This window comes from Ranitomeya variabilis, chromosome 3 (assembly GCF_051348905.1).
Source record: "Ranitomeya variabilis isolate aRanVar5 chromosome 3, aRanVar5.hap1, whole genome shotgun sequence".
Taxonomy (NCBI): Eukaryota; Metazoa; Chordata; class Amphibia; order Anura; family Dendrobatidae; genus Ranitomeya; species Ranitomeya variabilis.
In genome coordinates, this window is record NC_135234.1 from 701,255,380 (window position 1) to 701,275,210 (window position 19,831).

The window sequence follows — 19,831 nt, forward strand, 5'->3', positions numbered from 1 at the left end:
CGGGAGCAGGGAGCTACTGAGCATGTGTGTGTGCTGCACAGGGGCAGGGAGTATAGTCAGGAATAGCCAGGGGTCAGTACACAGGAGCAGCAATGAGTTTACAGGATCAGCACGTGAAAGGAAGCTTGGCTGGTAGCTCAATAATCTCGCAATGAAGGAAGTGCAATGCCAGGTTTAAGTAGGGTGTCCAATTGGGTGAAGCCAATCAGAAACACAGGTAGTAGTGCAGCGCCCCAGAGTCCTGGTTGTTGCAGTACTGATGCTCCGCCGCTAAGGGGGGTATTGGTACGTCTGATGGCACTGAAGGAGTTCACCTGACCAGGTATCACAGACACCAATACACTTCACAGTCTGGCCTCCAGGGGGAGCTAAGGGTGCTATGTATTAGGCCACTCCTCACAATCTGGTAAAACTGGGGGCTAGATAGGAAGTTAGACAGAGGCTGACTGGGTTGGAGCCGGGCAGCATCCTGTGGCGGAGGGTGTTGCGGGGGAGGATTCAGGGGGGGTCCCTGTCAGAGGTGGGATCCTGACAGGGGCCTAGCGAACAGAGGGAACGTTACGGGACCGCGCCTGCACTTCATTGCGGCGGTACCTGTTGTGAACTCTGTTTTCAGGCTCCCTCTTGTGGTCACTGGTGGTATGGTTTAACTTTTGCTTTGGGCTCCCCCTGGTGGCTTTGTTTGCTATCCTGCTGGTCTCTGGCTATCAGCTGGTTCGTTATCCTCTGGGAGGTTCCTATATAGCTCTGTTTTGCTTTCACTTGTTGCCGGCTGTCGATGTAATCAGTGCTACTCAGATTCCTTCTGACTACCTTGCTCCCAGTCCATCCAGGACAAGCTAAGTTTTGTTTGCTCATTTTTTGATCAGCAGTTTTTATCATGTTTTCTTGTCCAGCTTGCTAAAATGTGATTCTCTCGCTTGCTGGATGCTCTAGTGGACCGAGTTTCTCCCCACACACCATTAGTTGGTGCGTGGGTTCTTGAAATCTCAGGATGGATATTTTGTAAGGGTTTTTTTATTGATCGCATAGACCCCTGCTCTATTTTCTGCTTTCTAGTACTAGTGGGCCTCTTTTGCTGAATCTGATTTTATCCCTACGTATGTGCCTTCTTCTTACTTCACCGTTAATATTTGTTGGGGGCTTCTATATCTTTGGGGATTATTTCTCTGGAGGCAAGCGAGGTCTTTCTTTCTCTTTAGGGGTAGCTAGTTCCTTAGGCTGGCTCGAGACGTCTAGGAATTTTTTAGGCACGTTCACCGGCTACCTCTAGTTGTGTTGGATAGGTTCAGATTTGCGATCAGTCCAGTTACCATCTCCCTAGAGCTTGTCCTTAGTTTATTCACTTGCTGGTCTATTCGTGATCCTCAGCCACTAAGGATCATAACAGTACAGCCGGCCCATAAAGTGTTAATTGCATGGCAGAAGCAGGAGAAAAGAAGCCTTGAGAAATTTTTTTTTTTTTTTTTGTTGCCGTTTGTCTAGCTGTTGTGGCTAGCTTCTCTCCTCCTCTTAATCTTGGTGTGGCTCTGAGTTCAGCTGCTGACATGGATATCCAGAGCTTGGCTTCCAGTCTGGATCATCTTGCTGCTAGGGTTCAAAGTATTCAGGATTTTGTTGTTCACAGTCCTATGTCAGAGCCTAGAATACCTATTCCGGAGTTGTTTTCTGGAGATAGATCTAGGTTCCTGAATTTTAGGAACAATTGTAAGTTGTTTCTTTCTTTGAAACCTCGTTCCTCTGGTGATGCCGTTCAGCAAGTTAAGATTATCATTTCCTTTTTGCGCGGTGACCCTCAAGATTGGGCCTTCGCATTGGCGCCAGGGGATCCTGCATTGCTTAGTGTAGATGCGTTTTTTCTAGCCCTTGGATTGCTCTATGAGGAACCTAATCTTGAGAACCAGGCTGAAAAAACGTTATTGGCCCTCTCGCAGGGGCAAGATGAAGCAGAGGTGTACTGCCAGAAATTTCGGAAATGGTCGGTGCTTACTCAGTGGAATGAGTGTGCCCTGGCTGCAAATTTCAGAGAAGGTCTTTCTGAAGCCATTAAGAATGTCATGGTGGGGTTCCCTACGCCTGCAGGTCTGAATGAGTCAATGACTCTGGCCATTCAGATTGATCGGCGTTTGCGGGAGCGCAAACCTGTGCACCATTTGGCGGTGTCTTCTGAACAGACACCTGAATCTATGCAATGTGACAGAATTCTGACCAGAGGTGAACGGCAAAATTATAAACGGCAAAATGGGTTGTGCTTTTACTGTGATGACTCAGCTCATGTTATCTCAGCATGCTCTAAGCGCAAAAAAAAAGGTTGCATCAGATTTGGAATCACGTGGTGGACAATTTGAAGTTGTCACAAGAGAAGGCTCAGCTCTTTGCCAACCGCCATCGCTGTGTGGGTCCCCGACTTCGCGTTGGGGACTTGGTGTGGTTGTCTTCTCGCTTCGTTCCTATGAAGGTCTCCTCTCCTAAGTTCAAGCCTCGGTTTATCGGTCCTTATAAGATTCTGGAAGTCCTTGGCCCTGTGTCATTCCGTCTGGACCTCCCGGCATCATTTGCTATTCATAATGTGTTCCATCGCTCGTTGTTGCGGAGGTTTGTGGTACCTGTGGTTCCTCCGGTTGAGCCTCCTGCCCCGATGCTGGTTGAGGGAGAATTGGAATACGTGGTGGAGAAGATCTTGGATTCTCGTGTTTCTAGATGGAGGCTCCAGTATTTGGTCAAGTGGAAGGGCTATGGTCAGGAGGATAATTCTTGGGTTGTCGCCTCTGATGTTCATGCAGCCGATTTGGTTCGTGCCTTCCATGTGGCTCATCCTGATCGCCCTGGGGGTTTTCATGAGGGTTCGGTGACCCCTCCTTAAGGGGGGGGTACTGTTGTGAACTCTGTTTTCAGGCTCCCTCTTGTGGTCACTGGTAGTATGGTTTGACTTTTGCTTTGGGCTCCCCCTGGTGGCTTTGTTTGTTATCCTGCTGGTCTCTGGCTATCAGCTGGTTCGTTATCCTCTGGGAGGTTCCTATATAGCTCTGTTTTGCTTTCACTTGTTGCCGGCTGTCGATGTAATCAGTGCTACTCAGATTCCTTCTGACTACCTTGCTCCCAGTCCATCCAGGACAAGCTAAGTTTTGTTTGCTCATTTTTTGATCAGCAGTGTTTATCATGTTTTCTTGTCCAGCTTGCTAAAATGTGATTCTCTCGCTTGCTGGATGCTCTAGTGGACTGAGTTTCTCCCCACACACCATTAGTTGGTGCGTGGGTTCTTGAAATCTCAGGATGGATATTTTGTAAGGGTTTTTTTATTGATCGCATAGACCCCTGCTCTATTTTCTGCTTTCTAGTACTAGTGGGCCTCTTTTGCTGAATCTGATTTCATCCCTACGTATGTGCCTTCTTCTTACTTCACCATTAATATTTGTTGGGGGCTTCTATATCTTTGGGGATTATTTCTCTGGAGGCAAGCTAGGTCTTTCTTTCTCTTTATGGGTAGCTAGTTCCTCAGGCTGGCTCGAGATGTCTAGGATTTTTTTAGGCACGTTCACCGGCTACCTCTAGTTGTGTTGGATAGGTTCAGATTTGCGATCAGTCCAGTTACCATCTCCCTAGAGCTTGTCCTTAGTTTATTCACTTGCTGGTCTATTCGTGATCCTCTGCCACTAAGGATCATAACAGGTACCCCAAGAAAGGACAAGAATCGAGGTTTATTGTGAAGAGTGAGAAACGAGATCAACGCAACAAGGAGAAAACACCAGTAGGAGTCGTGCTGTAAGACGAGGCAACATCCTACTGAGGCGCGCGAGGAAGTATTGAGCTCCAGGCCTTACTTCAAACCTACGGCAGGACAGTCAGTAATAGTCGGGCTGTCTCACCCAAAATCACCTAAGCAGACATAGGGGGCAACAGTTGGAGAGGGGTGACTCTAGGGTCCCGGAAGACCTCCAGGTCTACCCGTCATACGGGTGCGTCCTAGCCATATCATCTGGGGGACGAAGAAGAACATCAGAATCAGTTGTGAGGGAACTTCAGAAACAGACACAACAGTTGTGAGGACTATCCCGTGGTGCTAAGCAGGGAAGGACTACAACACACAAGCGCTAGAAGGTAGGCACAGATTTCCACCTGCAAAGGGAACTCTGGAGGTGCCATCGGACCGGCCAGTCTCAGACAGCCCTGTTAACCGTATTCCGGATTGAGGAGCCTTCAGTAAAGAGGTAAAGAGACTGCAACCTGGTGTCCTCGTTATTCATCGCGACCTGCACCACACCACAACACCATCATCACCCACAACTTTCACTGGACGCCTGTTGTGAATTCTACTTTTGGGTTCCCTCCGGTGGTAGTAGGTGGTAATGCAGTTGTCCCTGGGTTGCAGTCCTGGTCAGGTGTGTCTGCTGATTGCAGTTCTGACTGGGGTATTTAGGTGTGCAGGATTCATTAGTCCTTGCCAATTGTCAATTGTTGTTGGGAGGTGTTGGACCTCTGCCTGGTTCCTCCTGTCATTCTGCCAAATCAGCAAAGATAAGTGTCTGGTTTCTTTTTCCTGTGGCACACATGCTGTGTGCTTCACAATTCAGTGCTATTCTTTGTGTTTTCTTGTCCAGCTTAGATTGTGTCAGTATTTTCTCAGTCTTGCTGGATTCTCTGGAGTGGCAGATATATATTCCATGTCTTTAGTTAGATTGTGGAACTTTTTGTATTATCTGTTGTGGATATTTTTGGAAGGGTTTTAATACTGACCGCCTAGTAATCTGTCCTATCCTTTCCTATTTAGCTAGAGGGGCCTCTTTTGCTAAATCCTGTTTTCTACCTGCGTGTGTCTATTCTTCTCCTACTCACAGTCAATATTCATGGGGGGCTGCCTATCCTTTGGGGGTCTGCTCTGAGGCAAGATAGCATTCCTATTTCCATCTATAGGGGTATTTAGTCCTCCGGCTGTGTCGAGGTGTCTAGGGTTTGTTAGGCACACCCCACGGCTACTTCTAGTTGCGGTGTTAGTTCAGGATTTGCTGTCAGTACAGGTTCCACCGACTCCAGAGAAAGTTTTCATGCGGCTCCAAGGTCACCGGATCATAACAGCACAACTGGCCAATAATGAGTTAAATGCATCTCAGAAGAAGGGAAGAAAGGTGTTGAGCCATTTTTTTTTCTGTAGTCTGTTTTGTCTTCTCTTCCCTCTTTATTTATGGGTGGCTGAGGAGTCTTGTGCCAGCATGGATGTTCAGGAATTAGCTTCTCGTGTAGACCAGCTTGCTGCTAGGGTACAGGATATTTCTGATTATATTGTTCAGACTCCTGCTTTAGAGCCGAAGATTCCTACTCCTGATTTGTTTTTTGGTGATAGGTCCAAATTTTTGGGTTTTAAAAACAATTGTAAACTGTTTTTTGCTCTGAGACCGCGATCCTCCGGTTATTCCATTCAGCAGGTTAAAATTGTCATCTCCCTGCTGCGTGGCGATCCACAGGATTGGGCATTTTCCCTGGAATCTGGGAATCCGGCCTGCTTAATGTAGATTCCTTTTTTCAGGCTTTAGGATTATTATATGATGAACCGAATTCTGTGGATCAAGCGGAGAAAACCTTGTTGGCCCTGTCTCAGGGTCAAGAGGCGGCAGAATTGTATTGTCAGAAATTTAGAAAATGGTCTGTGTTGACTAAATGGAATGATGATGCTTTGGCGCCAATTTTCAGAAAGGGTCTTTCTGAATCCGTTAAAGATGTTATGGTGGGGTTTCCCACGCCTTCCGGTCTGAGTGATTCTATGTCTCTGCCTTTCAGGAGCTTAAACGCCGATTTACTTCTGCTCCGGTGTTGCGCCAACCAGATGTTTCTCTTCCGTTTCAGGTTGAGATTGATGCTTCTGAGATTGGGGCAGGGACCGTTTTGTCTCAGAGGGATTCTGTTGGTTCTTTGATGAAACCGTGTGCCTTCTTCTCCCGCAAGTTTTCGCCTGCTGAACGCAATTATGATGTTGGCAATCGGGAGTTGTTGGCTATGAAGTGGGCGTTTGAGGAGTGGCGACATTGGCTTGAGGGAGCTAAGCACCGTATTGTGGTCCTGACCGATCATAAGAATTTGATTTACCTCGAGTCTGCCAAATGGCTGAGTCCTAGACAGGCTCGATGGTCCTTGTTTTTTTCCCGTTTTGATTTCGTGGTTTCGTATCTTCTGGGTTCTAAGAATATTAAGGCTGATGCCCTTTCTAGGAATTTTTTGCCTGATTCTCCTGAGGTCCTTGAACCGGTCGGCATTCTGAAAGAAGGGGTGGTCCTTTCTGCCATTTCCCCTGGTTTACGGCAGGTTCTTCAGGAATTTCAGGCTGATAGACCTGACCGCTGTCCTGTGTGTCATGATTCTCAATGGCTAGAGAACATAGCCCATCATATATAAGAACTAGCTCTTGGAAGATGGAATCTAAACTGACCATGAACTAAACCTGCCGCACAATTAACAGTGGCCGGGTAGCGTGCCTACGTTTTATCCCTAGACGCCCAGCGCCAGCCGGAGGACTAACTAATCCTAGCAGAGGAAAATACAGTCCTGGCTCACCTCTAGAGAAATTTCCCCAAAAGGCAGACAGAGGCCCCCACATATATTGGCGGTGATTTTAGATGAAATGACAAACGTAGTATGAAAATAGGTTTAGCAAAATCGAGGTCCGCTTACTAGATAGCAGGAAGACAGAAAGGGCACTTTCATGGTCAGCTGAAAACCCTATCAAAACACCATCCAGAAATTACTTTAAGACTCTAGTATTAACTCATAACACCAGAGTGGCAATTTCAGATCACAAGAGCTTTCCAGACACAGTAACGAAACAGCAGCTGTGAACTGAAACAAAATGCAAAAACAAACAAGGACGAAAGTCCAACTTAGCTGGGAGTTGTCTAGTAGCAGGAACATGCAAAGAAAGGCTTCTGATTACATTGTTGACCGGCATGAAACTGACAGAGGAGCAAGGTTATATAGAGACTCCCACATCCTGATGGGAACAGGTGAACAGAGAGGATGATGAACACAAGTTCAATTCCACCAGTGGCCACCGGGGGAGCCCAGAATCCAATTTCACAACAGTACCCCCCCCTCAAGGAGGGGGCACCGAACCCTCACCAGAACCACCAGGGCGATCAGGATGAGCCCTATGAAAGGCACGGACAAGATCGGAGGCATGAACATCAGAGGCAGTCACCCAAGAATTATCCTCCTGACCGTATCCCTTCCATTTGACCAGATACTGGAGTTTCCGTCTGGAAACACGGGAGTCTAAGATCTTTTCCACAACGTACTCCAACTCACCCTCAACCAACACCGGAGCAGGAGGCTCAACGGAAGGCACAACCGGTACCTCATACCTGCGCAATAATGACCGATGAAAAACATTATGAATAGAAAAAGATGCAGGGAGGTCCAAACGGAAGGACACAGGGTTAAGAATCTCCAATATCTTGTACGGGCCGATGAACCGAGGCTTAAACTTAGGAGAAGAAACCCTCATAGGGACAAAACGAGAAGACAACCACACCAAGTCCCCAACACAAAGCCGAGGACCAACACGACGACGGCGGTTGGCAAAAAGCTGAGTCTTCTCCTGGGACAACTTCAAATTGTCCACTACCTGCCCCCAAATCTGATGCAACCTCTCCACCACAGCATCCACTCCAGGACAATCCGAAGATTCCACCTGACCGGAGGAAAATCGAGGATGAAACCCCGAATTACAGAAAAACGGGGACACCAAGGTGGCAGAGCTGGCCCGATTATTGAGGGCGAACTCCGCCAATGGCAAAAAAGCAACCCAATCATCCTGATCCGCAGACACAAAACACCTCAAATATGTCTCCAAGGTCTGATTAGTCCGCTTGGTCTGGCCATTAGTCTGAGGATGGAAAGCAGACGAAAAAGACAAATCTATGCCCATCCTAGCACAGAATGCCCGCCAAAATCTAGACACGAATTGGGTCCCTCTGTCAGAAACGATATTCTCCGGAATACCATGCAAACGAACAACATTTTGAAAAAACAGAGGAACCAACTCGGAAGAAGAAGGCAACTTAGGCAAGGGAACCAAATGGACCATCTTAGAGAAACGGTCACACACCACCCAGATGACAGACATCTTCTGAGAAACAGGCAGATCCGAAATAAAATCCATCGAGATGTGCGTCCAAGGCCTCTTCGGAATAGGCAAGGGCAACAACAATCCACTAGCCCGAGAACAACAAGGCTTGGCCCGAGCACAAACGTCACAAGACTGCACAAAGCCTCGCACATCTCGTGACAGGGAAGGCCACCAGAAGGACCTTGCCACCAAATCCCTGGTACCAAAGATTCCAGGATGACCTGCCAACGCAGAAGAATGAACCTCAGAGATGACTCTACTGGTCCAATCATCAGGAACAAACAGTCTACCAGGTGGGCAATGATCCGGTCTATCCGCCTGAAACTCCTGCAAGGCCCGCCACAGGTCTGGAGAAACGGCAGACAATATCACTCCATCCTTAAGGATACCTGTGGGCTCAGAATTACCAGGGGAGTCAGGCTCAAAACTCCTAGAAAGGGCATCCGCCTTAACATTCTTAGAACCCGGTAGGTATGACACCACAAAATTAAACCGAGAGAAAAACAACGACCAGCGCGCCTGTCTAGGATTCAGGCGCCTGGCAGACTCAAGGTAAATTAAATTTTTGTGGTCAGTCAATACCACCACCTGATGTCTGGCCCCCTCAAGCCAGTGACGCCACTCCTCAAAAGCCCACTTCATGGCCAAAAGCTCCCGATTCCCAATATCATAATTCCGCTCGGCGGGCGAAAATTTACGGGAAAAAAAAGCACAAGGTCTCATCACGGGGCAGTCGGAACTTCTCTGCGACAACACCGCCCCAGCTCCGATTTCAGAAGCGTCGACCTCAACCTGAAAAGGAAGAGCAACATCAGGCTGACGCAACACAGGGGCGGAAGAAAAGCGGCGCCTAAGCTCCCGAAAGGCCTCCACAGCATCAGGGGACCAATCAGCAACATCAGCACCCTTCTTAGTCAAATCACTCAATGGTTTAACAACATCAGAAAAACCAGCAATAAATCGACGATAAAAGTTAGCAAAGCCCAAAAATTTCTGAAGACTCTTAAGAGAAGAGGGTTGCGTCCAATCACAAATAGCCTGAACCTTGACAGGATCCATCTCGATGGAAGAGGGGGAAAAAATGTATCCCAAGAAGGAAATCTTTTGAACCCCAAAAACGCACTTAGAACCCTTCACACACAAGGAATTAGACCGCAAAACCTGAAAAACCCTCCTGACCTGCTGGACATGAGAGTCCCAGTCATCTGAAAAAATCAGAATATCATCCAGATACACAATCATAAATTTATCCAAATAATCGCGGAAAATGTCATGCATAAAGGACTGGAAGACTGAAGGGGCATTTGAAAGACCAAAAGGCATCACCAAATACTCAAAGTGGCCCTCGGGCGTATTAAATGCGGTTTTCCACTCATCCCCCTGCTTGATTCGCACCAAATTATACGCCCCACGGAGATCAATCTTAGAGAACCACTTGGCCCCCTTTATACGAGCAAACAAATCAGTCAGCAGTGGTAACGGATATTGATATTTAACCGTGATTTTATTCAAAAGCCGATAATCAATACACGGCCTCAAAGAGCCATCTTTCTTAGACACAAAGAAAAAACCGGCTCCTAAGGGAGATGACGAAGGACGAATATGTCCCTTTTCCAAGGACTCCTTTATATATTCTCGCATAGCAGCGTGTTCAGGCACAGACAGATTAAATAAACGACCCTTAGGGTATTTACTACCCGGAATCAAATCTATGGCACAATCGCACTCCCGGTGCGGAGGTAATGAACCAAGCTTGGGTTCTTCAAAAACGTCACGATAGTCAGACAAGAATTCAGGAATCTCAGAGGGAATAGATGATGAAATGGAAACCAAAGGTACGTCCCCATGAGTCCCTTTACATCCCCAGCTTAACACAGACATAGCTTTCCAGTCGAGGACTGGGTTATGAGATTGCAGCCATGGTAATCCAAGCACCAACACATCATGTAGGTTATACAGCACAAGAAAGCGAATAATCTCCTGGTGATCCGGATTAATACGCATAGTTACTTGTGTCCAGTATTGTGGTTTATTACTAGCCAATGGGGTGGAGTCAATCCCCTTCAGAGGTATAGGAGCTTCCAAAGGCTCCAAATCATACCCACAGCGTTTGGCAAAGGACCAATCCATAAGACTCAAAGCGGCGCCAGAGTCGACATAGGCGTCCGCGGTAATAGATGATAAAGAACAAATCAGGGTCACAGATAGAATAAACTTAGACTGTAAAGTGCTAATTGAAACAGACTTGTCAAGCTTCTTAGTACGCTTAGAGCATGCTGATATAACATGAGTTGAATCACCACAATAGAAGCACAACCCATTTTTTCGTCTAAAATTCTGCCGCTCGCTTCTGGACAGAATTCTATCACATTGCATATTTTCTGGCGTCTTCTTAGTAGACACCGCCAAATGGTGCACAGGTTTGCGCTCCCGCAGACGCCTATCGATCTGAATAGCCATTGTCATGGACTCATTCAGACCCGCAGGCACAGGGAACCCCACCATAACATCCTTAATGGCATCAGAGAGACCTTCTCTGAAAATCGCCGCCAGGGCGCACTCATTCCACTGAGTAAGCACAGACCATTTACGGAATTTTTGGCAGTATATTTCAGCTTCATCTTGCCCCTGAGAAAGGGACATCAAAGCTTTTCCGCCTGAAGCTCTAAATGAGGTTCCTCATAAAGCAACCCCAAGGCCAGAAAAAACGCATCCACATTGAGCAACGCAGGATCCCCTGGAGCCAATGCAAAAGCCCAATCTTGAGGGTCGCCCCGGAGCAAGGAAATTACAATCCTGACCTGCTGTGCAGGATCTCCGGCAGAGCGAGACTTCAGGGACAAAAACAATTTGCAATTATTTTTAAAATTTTGAAAGCAAGATCTATTCCCTGAAAAAAATTCAGGCAAAGGAATTCTAGGTTCAGACATAGGTGCATGAACAACAAAATCTTGCAAATTTTGTACCTTCGTGGCGAGATTATTCAAACCTGTAGCTACACTCTGAAGATCCATTTCAAACAGGTGAACACAGAGCCATTCAAGGATTAGAAGGAGAGAAAGAGAGGAAGGCTGCAGTATAGGCAGACTAGCAAGTGATTCAATTATGAGCACACTCAGAACTAGAGAAAAAAAAAAAAAAAAAATTTCAGCAGACTTCTTTTTTCTCTCCTTTCTCAGCCAATAATTTAACCCTTTTTGGCCGGTCAAACTGTCATGATTCTCAATGGCTAGAGAACATAGCCCAGCATATATAAGAACTAGCTCTTGGAAGATGGAATCTAAACTGACCATGAACTAAACCTGCCGCACAATTAACAGTGGCCGGGTAGCGTGCCTACGTTTTATCCCTAGACGCCCAGCGCCAGCCGGAGGACTAACTAATCCTAGCAGAGGAAAATACAGTCCTGGCTCACCTCTAGAGAAATTTCCCCAAAAGGCAGACAGAGGCCCCCACATATATTGGCGGTGATTTTAGATGAAATGACAAACGTAGTATGAAAATAGGTTTAGCAAAATCGAGGTCCGCTTACTAGATAGCAGGAAGACAGAAAGGGCACTTTCATGGTCAGCTGAAAACCCTATCAAAACACCATCCAGAAATTACTTTAAGACTCTAGTATTAACTCATAACACCAGAGTGGCAATTTCAGATCACAAGAGCTTTCCAGACACAGTAACGAAACAGCAGCTGTGAACTGGAACAAAATGCAAAAACAAACAAGGACGAAAGTCCAACTTAGCTGGGAGTTGTCTAGTAGCAGGAACATGCAAAGAAAGGCTTCTGATTACATTGTTGACCGGCATGAAACTGACAGAGGAGCAAGGTTATATAGAGACTCCCACATCCTGATGGGAACAGGTGAACAGAGAGGATGATGAACACAAGTTCAATTCCACCAGTGGCCACCGGGGGAGCCCAGAATCCAATTTCACAACACCTGTGGGGAAATTGTTTGTTCCTGACAGATGGACTAGTAGAGTGATTTCTGAGGTTCACTGTTCTGTGTTGGCTGGTCATCCTGGTATTTTTGGTACCAGAGATCTGGTTGGTAGGTCCTTTTGGTGGCCTTCGTTGTCACGTGATGTGCGTTCTTTTGTGCAGTCCTGTGGGACTTGTGCGTGGGCCAAGCCTTGTTGTTCCCGTGCTAGTGGGTTACTTTTCCCATTGCCGGTCCCTGAGAGGCCCTGGACGCATATTTCTATGGATTTTATTTCTGATCTTCCGGTTTCCCAGAGGATGTCGGTTATCTGGGTTGTTTGTGACCGGTTTTCTAAGGTGGTTCATTTGGTGCCTTTGCCTAAATTGCCTTCCTCTTCAGAGTTGGTTCGGTTGTTTTTTCAGCATGTGGTTCGTTTGCATGGTATTCCGGAGAATATTGTGTCCGACAGAGGTTCCCAGTTTGTTTCTAGGTTTTGGCGGGCCTTTTGTGCTAGGCTGGGCATTGATTTGTCTTTTTCTTCTGCATTTCATCCTCAGACAAATGGCCAGACCGAGCGAACTAATCAGACACTGGAGACTTATTTGGGGTGCTTTGTGTCTGCCGATCAGGATGATTGGGTGGCCTTTTTGCCATTGGCCGAGTTTGCCCTTAATAATCGGTCTAGTTCGGCTACTTTGGTTTCGCCTTTTTTTTGTAATTTTGGTTTTCATCCTCGTTTTTCTTCTGGGCAGGTTGAGCCTTCTGACTGTCCTGGTGTGGATTCTGTGGTTGACAGGTTGCAGCAGATTTGGGCTCATGTGGTGGACAATTTGGTGTTGTCTCAGGAGGAGGCTCAACGTTTTGCTAACCGTCGTCGGTGTGTTGGTTCCCGGCTTCGGGTTGGGGATTTGGTTGGGTTGTCTTCCCGTCATGTTCCTATGAAGGTCTCTTCCCCTAAGTTTAAGCCTCGGTTTATTGGTCCTTATAGGATTTCTGAGATTATTAATCCGGTGTCTTTTCGATTGGCGCTTCCGGCCTCTTTTGCTATCCATAATGTTTTCCATAGATCTTTATTGTGGAAATATGTGGTGCCCGTTGTTCCCTCTGTTGATCCTCTGGCCCCTGTTTTGGTTGATGGGGAGCTGGAGTATGTGGTTGAGAAGATTTTGGATTCTCGTTTTTCGAGGCGGAGGCTTCAGTACCTTGTCAAATGGAAGGGTTATGGCCAGGAGGATAATTCTTGGGTTTTTGCTTCTGATGTCCATGCTGCTGATCTGGTCCGTGCCTTTCATCTGGCTCGTCCTGATCGGCCTGGGGGCGCTGGTGAGGGTTCGGTGATCCCTCCTCAAGGGGAGGGTACTGTTGTGAATTCTGCTTTTGGGTTCCCTCCGGTGGTAGTAGGTGGTAATGCAGTTGTCCCTGGGTTGCAGTCCTGGTCAGGTGTGTCTGCTGATTGCAGTTCTGACTGGGGTATTTAGGTGTGCAGGATTCATTAGTCCTTGCCAGTTGTCAATTGTTGTTGGGAGGTGTTGGACCTCTGCCTGGTTCCTCCTGTCATTCTGCCAAATCAGCAAAGATAAGTGTCTGTTTTTTTTTTTCCTGTGGCACACATGCTGTGTGCTTCACAATTCAGTGCTATTCTTTGTGTTTTCTTGTCCAGCTTAGATTGTGTCAGTATTTTCTCAGTCTTGCTGGATTCTCTGGAGTGGCAGATATACATTCCATGTCTTTAGTTAGATTGTGGAACTTTTTGTATTATCTGTTGTGGATATTTTTGGAAGGGTTTTAATACTGACCGCCTAGTAATCTGTCCTATCCTTTCCTATTTAGCTAGAGGGGCCTCTTTTGCTAATTCCTGTTTTCTACCTGCGTGTGTCTATTCTTCTCCTACTGACAGTCATTATTCGTGGGGGGCTGCCTATCCTTTGGGGGTCTGCTCTGAGGCAAGATAGCATTCCTATTTCCATCTATAGGGGTATTTAGTCCTCCGGCTGTGTCGAGGTGTCTAGGGTTTGTTAGGCACACCCCACGGCTACTTCTAGTTGCGGTGTTAGTTCAGGATTTGCGGTCAGTACAGGTTCCACCGACTCCAGAGAAAGTTTTCATGCGGCTCCAAGGTCACCGAATCATAACAGACGCCCCTCAGCAGGGTCACGGACCGGGTCTAGCCACCGTGACACTCCCAGAATCGAGACAGAGAGGCCCGGTACCGGGTACCCCTCGGCCCTGCGGCGGTGGGGGCGCTCCAACTTGGCGTCACGAACAGGATCTACTTAAGCCTGAAGAATCAGGTCATGTGTGCCTTGGAACTGTGATTTATTGTGCTTGGACTGTGACTTATTGCAAAGACTGTGTATTGCCACTTGCTGCCAAAAATTCCCGCCAAAACCGCCGCCATTGCTGTGCCGAAGTAGAAGAAGGGTGTGCCATGGGCGGAGACTATCAAAACGGTGCCAAAAGTGGTGACCACCCCCTCCGACTTCTGCTGCGAGATGACGACCTGCCAAGAACTAGACTAGAGAGGAATCGCCCCCTGGGTTGCAACGGCAAGAGCCTAGACCAGAGTGGCCTCGCCCCCGAAGAAATGGCGGAGTCAGGTGCATGCACGGCTGCCGATCTCGAGACAGTGAAGGTGACCAGCGAGTCCCTGAGCGGGGACGCAGTGATCCCGGGTTATCCCGACCGGAGACGGGCCCGAGCCCACCGCAGTTGAAGGACTCGAACTCCTTGGAGCCGCCGGCGGAGGAGCCGAGCCCACCTATCCTGACCACGGAGCCAGCAGGTGCGGAGCCATGGAGAGCGGAGCCATATCGAGAGGCCGCCTTGGAGGAGCCGCGGTCCAGGCTGCAGCCGATTCCAGTGTCCTTGTCAAAGGAACAGATCGACATCGGTGGAATCACATCAGACGCAGGTATGGAAAGCGTCCCCGCTTCCCCGACCGCTCCTGCTCCCGCAACTGCTCCCCGCCCCGACAGTGACCGATTCCTCTCAGCGGAGCTGGTGGTGATGACCCCCGACACGATGGAGAAGCTGGTGCCTCCGTTACCAACGACGATGGGGAAACCGCTAGACATGAGCTCAGAGGGGGCGCTCTTCCAGTGGGACACCCCAGGGATCGGGCCGGACGGGGTCAGGCAGGAGGGCTTCAGCATTGCTGTGCTCACTTGGGAACAATATAAACAATGCTTAATTCTACACTGGAAAAACCAAAAAGAGACAGAACAAATTGACCCACCAAAAGTGCAACACCCAAAGCCTGCGCACGGCAGGAAAGACGCGGTAAAGCGGGGAACTGTGTTGGCCTTTCACCCAAAGCGGGGTTGGGGCTCCATACAGGAACCGGGACTACCGACTGACGTCTTCGTTACCAGTTGCAATGTGAAGACTCCCTTCCGCAACCGATATGGTGACCCATTATTACAAAGAGGGGACCAGTTGACCTACACTTGCCACCGGAGTGCACAAGGATGGTGCGCTCGGAACGTTCAACATTGTGGGCCTGTAGAGGTGTCACCTGTTGCTCCGAACATGACCGATCCGGACTTGACAGATCTTGCTACTATCACCACAGTGCGCCTTGTTGCGGCTACTGAGCTTGCAGCCAGGGTTAGCCTTCGAATCCAGACACCGGGTGACTTGATTGCACCTGAGAGACCAACCACCGACACTGACACTGATGTCTTACAACTTACTATGAAGCTCTAAAGGCTTTACAGAATGTACATAGTTAACTGTTTGTCTTTCTATGTGTCTTCCTGCTGCTACAACCCGACTAGGGTTAACTCTTAACCCCTTCCCGACCTTTGACGCATACGCTGCGTCATGAAAGTCGGTGCCAATCCGACCTATGACACAGCGTATGCGTCATGGTTTGATCGCGTTCCTGCGGGTCCGGTGACCGGGGTCAATGAAATGTCACCGGACCCGCAGGTACGTGAGGACCTCTAGTTGACCCCAGGTGGGGTGGCTTTGCCCCCCCGTGGCCACGATCACTCCTGTGCCCTCTGTTTCACCCCCCTCCAGCTCTGATTGGAGAAAGCGTCCATGTGACGCTTTCCCTCCAATCAGATGTGGAGGGGCGGAGTGAAACATGTCTGACATCACTCTCCAGCTTCATCCCTTCCGTGGAAGCTGGAGAGTGAGGTTCCTGCATGCTGCACCCGCCGCTGCCGCTGCCTGATCGCCGCCGCCGCTGCCACCTTACCGACGCTGCCGCCTATTGATCGCCGCCCCTGCTGACTCCTGACCGCCGCTGTCGCCTTCCGGTACTCCCCCCCCTTCTGCCTCCCTCTCCCCCCACCGTCCGATCCCCCCCCCCCGCCATCCGATCCCCCCCCCCGCCATCCGATCCCCCCTGCACTCCCTCCCACGCTCCAGAAATCACCCCCCTGCCCAGGGATCAACTGTCCCTGCTGCTCCTACAGCCACCCTCTAACGCCTCCCCCCCCCAGTGATCACCCACCCCAGTGATCACTCTTATCGCCCCCCTGATCACCCCCCCTACCCCTGGCTCCTGCATTTCCTCAGGCCCCTTTGCCTGACAGCTCCTCCGTGCCCCGCTTATCGCCACCTGTCCTCCTTCCGGTCCGCTGATCGCCGCCTTCTGGTCCGCCTTCCGGTACTCCCCCCCCGTCCGATTTCCCCCCCCTGACCTCCACCCCCTCCCACACCCCAGAAATCACCCCCCTGCCCAGTGATTACCCTTCCCTGCTGCAGGCTCCTACATCTCCCCTGCCCCCTCCTTCCCTCCGCTCCTGACAGCCACCTTCTGCCCCCCCCCCTGGAGATCACCCACCCCAGTGATCACTCTGATCACCCCCCCACCCCCCCACCCCCCCCCGCTGGCTCCTGCATTTCCTCAGGCCCCTTCGCCTGACAGCTCTCCCCCGTGCCCCGCTGATCGCTCCCGTGTGATCGCTCCCGCGCCCCACTGATCGCTCCCGCGCCCCACTGATCGCTCCCGCGTGATCGCTCCTGCGCCCCGCTGATCGCTCCCGCGTGATCGCTCCCGCGCCCCACTGATCGCTCCCGCGTGGTCGCTCCTGCACCCCGCTGATAGCTCCCGCGCCCCACTGATAGCTCCCGCGCTCCACTGATCGCTCCCGCGTGATCGCTCCTGCGCCCCGCTGATCGCTCCCGTGTGATCGCTCCCGCGCCCCACTGATCGCTCCCGTGTGATCGCTCCCGCGCCCCACTGATCGCTCCCGCGTGATCGCTCCCGTGTGATCGCTCCTGCGCCCCGCTGATCGCTCCCGTGTGATCGCTCCTGCGCCCCGCTGATCGCTCCCGTGTGATCGCTCCCGCACCTCGCTGATCGCTCCCGCGCCCCGCTGATCGCTCCCCTTGCTGCTGCTGCCGGATCCTGCATCTCCTCAGCCCCCCACGCCTGAAAGTCCCCTCCTGCAGTAAAAAAGTTTCACTAAACACTCGCACATACACACAAGCACACTGTAATAAAGCTTAGGTTTTTTTTACACACACCACACACACAATGTCCCGCTCATCCCAGTCATCAGAGTCACAAAGGCTGTACTCGGCAGAGGAGGCATATTCTTTTATTGCCTCCGAAGCTGATAGTGAGGGAGAGGACCCCACTTTTTTGTATTCCTCTCACTCTTCCTCCTCCAGTGACACGGACTCGCCACCACCAAGAAGTCGCAGAACGAGAAATCGTCCGGAGCCCAGCGGAGGAGAGCCGGAGCCCAGCGGAGGAGAGCCGGAGCCCAGGGGAGGAGACACACAGCCAAGGGTAAGCATACCTCCCAACCGTCCCGATTTCAGCGGGACAGTCCCGCTTTGGCAGCGGGGTCCCGCTGTCCCGCTTCGGGCATTTAAAATCCCGAATTTGCGGCCGCCGGTGAAGCCCCGCCCACTTCCGGGACGTAGAGAGAGCCCGATTAGTAAAAGTCAGAGTCCGGGACAGCGCGTTCGTGTGTGACAGCGAAGACAGCCAATCAGGCTCTGGGAACATGACTGACCACGCCCCATCTGCCAGGCGCTCTCCAGCTTTACCTTCTGAGTGACGGATTCATCGCATCAATGAGCACACGACTTGGGAAAGCCCGCCCCCTGGGCGTTACCACGGCAACAAGACTGAAGGGAGCGGCGGAGCCGGGAAGAGGTGAGAGGGCCTGGGGATGTAGGAATGGGTTAAATCCGGGTCACTTATTACTGGGGTGCCGTGCGGTCCTGGGCAGAGATGTCCGGCGGGTGGTGCACAGGGCCCCGCCTGGTTGCCGGGAGGATGGAGCGTGGCCAGGACGAGGCGTGTGAACGCGGCTCTGTGTGGTGTCCGGGGATCGCACCCGGCTCTGTAATTGGCGCAGTCTGTGGTGAAGGGGTCTGTGTCTGCGGAGGGGGCATGGGAAGGGTTAACGGATTAACACGTCCGCCGCCGGAGGCCACACATGGGAAGTCCGGGAAAGTCTGGGCAGAGGACCATTCCCCAATAACCCAGGGGGCAGGGCGACCCCCGGCCATCCGGGCACCTGTGTGGTAGCTGTCACCTGCCCAGTGACATGGGGGAGCTCCTGGCACTCCAGGACTTAGAGGGGCTGCCCGCCATATGGAGACCCCTTCTCAGAAGCTGTAGACCCATGTAAGATACAGACCCCCCTTGTAGCCTCATTGGCGCCGCTCCAGTATTGGGGTGTTCATGCGACATAATCGGGGGCTGCAGTGGTCACGCCGTGAGTTTCATCCCAGGGACGTGTGAGCGCTGCAGCCAATCGGGACCACATTTTTTTTTAGTAGAGATCTGAGAAACCCAGTGTAGGAACCATATGTAAATCACGCTGGCAGTGCACTGGGGTGTGTCAGTGGCCTGCTTCATCCACACCCCCAGTGCACATCCAGCCTGATTTACATACGGCTCCTACACTGGATCTCTACATGAAAGGTACCATTTCTATTGGCCACAAGACCCCAGTAAGGCCAGGAGGCCAAGGTATCTGACCTCTGGACTCAAATAGCAAAACCTCTGGATCTGAAGACCCTCTTACTTATATCTGTGCTGTACCCTTCCTCTGACTAAATCGACAACTGGGCGTTATCAGAAAGATGTGTCCCTACACAGTCAGCTCTGATTGGACGTCGGACTGTGTGGTCACGCCCCTAACTGACCACTAGCTGTACTGCTGTGTGCTCTGTTGTCCTGCAGCGCCTCCACAGGGGAAGTGAAGCATTACACAGTGCCTATTGATACCAGTGGATTACTGACTACCATTTATTAGCTCAAAATTCCGTATTAGGTTGCGGCCAATGGCCATTGTACAGTATGGAGCGTCGTGTGTGGCCATATTTTTTTGTTCATAATTATTGTTAACGAAACATTGTGATCAGAAGTGCTAAATGGGTGTGGTTGGGGCGTGGCTAGTTGTGAAATGGGTGTGGCCTAAAATTTGCCGCGGCGCGCTACGCGCGCCGCTGACTTTGTCCCTCTTTCCCTTCCCCTAAAGTTGGGAGGTATGGGTAAGTAACCCCCAACCTAGTGCTAGTCACGCCCAACCTAGCACTAGTGCTCCCACCTGGACCCCTGTCCCTGAAAATTTTGCTCCACGGATTCCTGATTTCATTCCCCAATCAGGAATCCAATTTGAGACTGCCAACCTCAGGGAAATAGACTTTTTCAAAGTCTTTTTCTTGGAGTCAATCGTCAGTCTCATGGTGGAGCAAACAAATTTGTACGCCCTGCAATTTTTTTCCCTAAACCCAGTTTCATCATTTTCTGCTTGGAGTCCCGTTGACTCTGTAGAAATGTTGAAATATTGGGGACTGGTCCTTCACATGGGGATTGT